Source organism: Pinus tabuliformis, chromosome 3_2, assembly GCF_031772625.1.
Source record: "Pinus tabuliformis cultivar Carrire ecotype Pingquan chromosome 3_2, CPIR1, whole genome shotgun sequence".
NCBI classification, from domain to species: domain Eukaryota; kingdom Viridiplantae; phylum Streptophyta; class Pinopsida; order Pinales; family Pinaceae; genus Pinus; species Pinus tabuliformis.
This window is the reverse complement of record NC_142302.1, coordinates 736,489,511-736,495,632: the sequence shown is the minus strand read 5'-3', so window position 1 is coordinate 736,495,632 and position 6,122 is coordinate 736,489,511.

Here is a 6,122-nt window from a genome sequence, read left to right as displayed (position 1 = left end):
AATATAAAATATAGATACTTGGGTAAGCAACAACATCTCAGCCAAGATAAAAAGCTCAACAATTCCACAATAATCCATATGTTGGTAAAGCCTGAAAAGAAGTTTGAGTTCATTAAGTATATATTTATTTATTTCAAGAACTATGAGGAAACATATCTCTTTTTCGTAGAGAGAATTAACGTCAAGGGTCTAGGTGTCAGAATTTGTCAATTGAAGATTCTGTAAGAAGAATAATTCTTGTGGGTTTTGCTCTTGAGTTGGAGAGGTGTTGCAATTAGATGCCTGATATATGGAGCTGCATCTAGAGGCCCCTCACTACACAATTAGTGGTATCAATGCCATATTAACAATTGTTATAATTACTAGTGATTTATTTTTTCGTTGAGTTGTTGTATTGTTTTCACTATTGAATTATAGGGATAGGGCCAGCTTCACCACCATTTGCAGGTCATGGATGTTTTAGGCTCTATTTCATGCCACTGGACATCGCTTGACATTAGGGAACATGATCTGGACTCTACAACTGTGTCTTCCTCATCTCACGAATGTGCGACTTCAGGAAAAACATGGGCTTGCAAAATTTAACAGAGTGTTCCTCACAGTTGAAAACCTTAGCATCCCACTTCTCCCATGTAATTATTATTCTAATTTTTATTTAGATTTTGGGAGGGGGATAAATATGGGGTTTGGGTGTACATGTGTGTAAAATGGTTGGTACATTTACGAATTGGCTGTTAAAATCAGAAGAAGCCTTCAAAGGTCTTATTTTTGGCACTCATTTTCATCTTTTTTTTATTTTATTTTCTATCCTTCCCATAGTGATAGTCCATCTAGTCTCTTGGCTACTGCCTATATGCTGGGATGGAAAGCAAGGAAGAAAGTGAAACACATCTATATATAGCTTCATAGAATTCATTCCATCCTTGATCCTCCCTCTCTGATAACATCTATGAGTGGATTTCTTCCAGCTCAGGCCTTAGAGAAGTGGGGAAGCATATATCAACTTTGAGTGAATATCTATTAATATCTTGGCATGCTACTTTGATTAGAGACTCTCTAGAATGTGTGTTCCTCACTTTCCATGTTATGTATGTTATGAGGTTCAGGTTGATAATGTTAGCTTCAGCTTTGGAGTTCAGCTTCCACAAAATTGTACAAGGTGAATGATCTAGGAGATGCTATTTAAGGTGCAATGATTGTTCTTAGTATATCCTTCTTTATTGAAATTATATAGGGATAGAAGTAGATGTGCTCATTGCATCTCCACATCGTGTCTATTAAATGGAATAATTGGAATTAATTTATCTTAATATCTAAGGCAATTAAATCCATACAAAACTTACCCTGGAAATATGAAGTTCTTGGCTAAGTAGTGGTAGATAGATTTTCTATGGTATCACATATTGGTAGCCATGAAATGTTACATCTTGCATCTGGTTAGAATTCATTCCAAGACAAATGGGATATACGATATGTTGGCATTATGTGATATTGTAAGTTTGTAGCTTGTGTATTCTTTGAAAAATACCACAATTTCAATAATCATGGTCTTACCCCTATTTATAGGATATGATTTTACTTCTATTCTAGGACTTCTTTCATGTTATAAAATCATTGCATTAAAAAAGAAAAAAAATGTTTGTTAACTAACTAAAATCAATTTCGGGAGCTAAAATTTCAATGCCTTTTCATATGTGCACTTGCTTGTATATTTTCATTTGTTTGCCTATGTGGCATCTAAGATCACGATAGATGTTGAGGACGTTTCATGCCAGCTGAATCTTTGGCTCATAAATGCCAAGTCCATGTTTTCAATGCTGATTCTGATGGATGGATATATTCACATCCTATTCATTCTTCTTATTGGTATATGTATTCCTTGTCATGTAGTTGAAAACTTTGTTAAGAAGAAATAAACTAGAACAAGCACTCGTATAATCAAGAAATGTAGCCTTATATGAAAATCCTCATGGTTAAAGAGAGGATGATATTTATTAGGTTGTTAGTCCAGTTCATGGTTTGTAAGAGGATCAATGCATAGAACTTGTGTTTTTTAGCATTTGAATTGTGATGTACAATAACTGATATCTTCAATAACATGTACTAAGGGTTTCCTTCATGTTTTACTCTACTGTAAAGGTTATTTGAGCTTAAATTTGCTACATTTTTCTTATCTATGAATTTCACTTGTTGGAGATGATGGTGTTGTTGGTAGGTTGGTTGTTTTGAGTACTGGTAATGAGAACTCAAGTGTCGTTATTGAAGGGATTTCATCAGATACTTCTAGAAGATCTTTTTTGTTAAGGTTACCTGATGTAAAGCCCTCATATTTGTAGCAATGAGAGAAGTATAAGTTGGTTGGAGATGAGTTCCCCTCAAAGGTATACTACCAAATCTAGTAGACAAATATAACTAAATATTATTAGTAATTGAAATAAACTTCCATATAGGTAATTGAAATATGCTTCGAGTGTGATATTGATGATTTCAGTGATATGTAGGTATTTGATGTAGCATTTTTTTGTTGGGCCTTGGGTCTGATCACTTGACAAATTATTTATGAACCTTTATATGTATTCTAAATACTTTCAATACACTAGTTTACTTTGGGACAAGTGTTGTTGTCTTAGTTGCATGTTATAGTGAAACATGAATGCACACACACACACACATAATGCTTCTAGCATGTTCTTGTTTTGGATGTATGCATTCCTATTTTAAGAAGAAAGGTGAACGAGTGTCTGTACATTAGAAAGCATGATTATGGACAATACCTTGAGGGGCTTGTAACTTCAACACGTTTACTAACAAATTGCCTCTTTGTACCATTTTGAGTGTATAATAGATTTATGTATCAAAGTAGTTGCTTGGGGTTTAATCCCCTGATGTGATTGTATTACATCCTAGAGAATGACAAAAGCTATCCATTGTTTCTTGAGACCTAAAATCAGTTCTCGTTTTTGTTTCTCTTTCCATAGCATGCGGAGGTAAACTGATTCTAGACAAAATGCTAGAAATTGCTATAATAATAGTCTCATATGTTTCATGTAAAGGTTAACATAAAATTGTTTTGAATTTTTTGTCCGTTTCCAGCTACCATATTGTTGAGGTTGATTTCCAGATTAAGGGTCAAAACTTTCAATCAAACTATTTTTGTGTTTCCATCTTCTACAATGTGGCATGTTGTTGCAGTTGATTTGGGGATTGAATGTTAACCAACTTGAAGTTCAAAGGCCAAAAGGACTCAATAAAATGAACCCTCTTGACGGTTGGATTTCCAAGGTAGCTCATTAGTAGAGAATGTTGCTTTATCCAAAAAAATGAAGACAAAGATGGAGAGAAATGAAGAAAAAGTGAATAGCAAGAAAAAACTCAGGAAGAAAACCATGCTTGAAGATTGGAGGAGGTGACAATTGAGCCTGTCCATGCATGAGGAGTTTCAATTGCTATCAGTGAGTAACAATACATTAAATATCAACGGACATCTTATTCTTTGTAAGCATTTCCAAAGAAAAATAAAGTTTCCAACAAATTTTTGTTTTTCAATTTTGGTTCTTGCAGTAAAAATCTATTGTCTCTATGTTAATAACCATCTGAGTGAGGTTGGTTGTGAAATAGCTTCAATTTGATTTGAATTTTGCTATATAAAACTACATTGGACAATACTTTTGCATTCAATTACCTACAACCGTATATTATTGATGCAGGAATGTTTAGCCCAAGGAAAATCATTGTGAATAGTAGACATAGGGGGTCATGCATTTTAAGGAAATGTTTTCCTAAGTATCAAGTTAATGCAATATTTAGGCTTTTAAGTGTGATTTAATTAGATAATGGGAGAATATGTAAATGCTCTCAAAATAAATAAATGATAACATGAGAAGTAGAAGTCAAAGCCAATTCTCTAAGAGCAAGAAAGAGCTTTTAGGAGTTAATTAGAGTAGTTATGGACCATTGGGCTAATAGGGAGACTTTTCTTCTTTAAAACAAAGGAAAAAGATGGAGTGGATAAAGTATGCCACATATGTATGCATGTAGCAAGCTTTAATGATTTATTTGAGTGATTTAAGGAAAGGATGGGAATAGTATCCCAATCCAATTTTCCATATAAGCATATGTAAGCCTACGGCAGAAGTGGAGGCCATGAATAATAGTAAAATCAGGCCTATGTGCGTGTGCATGAGACCGAAGTGTCTCGGATGTATTATTTGCTTTTATATTAATATATGCAAATGTTGGTTCCTGACTGTGTAAGAGTATTGAAGAGTATTTCATGAATGCTTGAATTACTGCATTGAACTTGTAGGTTCTGTGACAAAGTGCAGACAGAGTTCTAAAGTACGTTGGGGTGTAATACTGACAGAGAAACTACCAAGGATCACTGAATCCAATCAAACACCAGAGTGGAGATCTAGGGTGAAATTGCGAAGCAAGAATTCTCTAAAGGAGTTAAGCCCAGGAGGAAGAATGAGTAGCAAAAGGGTGTAAGGCAGAACCTTAAAGAAACTCGAAATACACAAAGAAACTGAAGAAAACATAGTAAACCCAAGAAAAAAACGATGAGCGGAGAAGTGAAGGTTACACTTAGTAACCATTGGATCAATTAGATCAACGGCTGAGATCAAATAGTAGTGGCGGGAGTCCCTTATAGGTTATCAAAATGTGCCTTGGAAGTTTGCACAAAGAAAATAGCAATTAATCACAAACTGTTGGATTGTGGCTAGATAAACGGTCATGATTAAATTGCATATCAGGCTCACTTGCAAACCTCGGGGTGCATATGAGAACTGGGTTGATATTATTCTATTATAGTATTAATTTAGCCATCTTTTGTCTATTTTTGTAAAATAAGAGTGCAAGTATAGAAACCTGTATTATTTAAGATGAGGATGGTGGGTGGGTTTCTATTAGGCTATGTCTCTCATGATTTTTTTGCTAGAAGTCTTAATAGCTATTTAGTTTGTTAGTTACAGGCGTTTTTTGTTACTTTGGCATTCATGTTTGTGAAATAATAACTAATATGAAGATATTGTAATTCTCTATTCAGAATAAGGGAAGATGGCCTATGATATGGGTAGTATGACAATAGTTGCCACTTTTTTCTACATGGGTAACATTGGAAAGGAGAGGAAGTTGGGTGCAATATTTGACAAAAATGCTAGACAATTGTATTCTCTTGTAGTTTTTTCACCCATCTCCTTCAATTTATTAAGAAAAATGAAAACGACAAGATTACGTAGGAGAGAGTGGGTAGTCAATCCAAGAGCTATGGCAAAGGATTTGTACTTCAACCAAGATGGGTTAGCAAAAAAAAAATGCAGGTCAGAGAAAAAAAGTCCATCTAAAGGAAGGTTCTTTTCACATAAAGCTTCACAGTGGTAGATATTTCTTTGTCCATATACATTTGATGTTAATGTGTGGTTTGTATGTAGGTTTGGTATGACATATATTATAACATTTCATTGTGTATCTACTGAAAATATTTTCAAATTTTCTTACATTCAGGTGTCAACAAGCTTTCTGATCTTATCAAACTCACCCTTGGATCAAAGGGCAGAAATGTTGTTTTGGAAAGCAAGTATGGTTCTTTGAAGATTATCAGTGATGGTGTGACAATAGCTAAGGACATAAATTCTAGATGTGGGTTGTAAATTTTTTATATTCTATAATAGTTTTCCTTGCCTAAATGTCTTACTATCTTATACGTGGGAGGAAAATTTCTCATAGATCATAGACAAAATATTTCTCTTTTGATGATCTACCAGGTTTATGGAGTCGCCACAACAGAGTAATAAATAAAGATTTAAACATTTGAAAAAAAATACTTGTGTGCCTGATGTTGATCAGTCAAGGTCAATTGTTATTACCAGTCTACTTAATGGATTTCAATGCTGCACCCTACTTCTGACAAGTTCAATTAGAGGACGCAGTTGAAAATTTTTTGGCCAAGTTGTTAAGATAGGATGCAACAAAGATTAATTTTTTAGATGGTGATTGAGATCACATTGATACACACCCACACAGGTGGCCATAGATCTTGTGATTGTGGCATAGGTGTAGTAGAGATACAACCAATTTAGGCCATGAAACACTATGAAGCGAATATAGCTCTATTGGGTAGA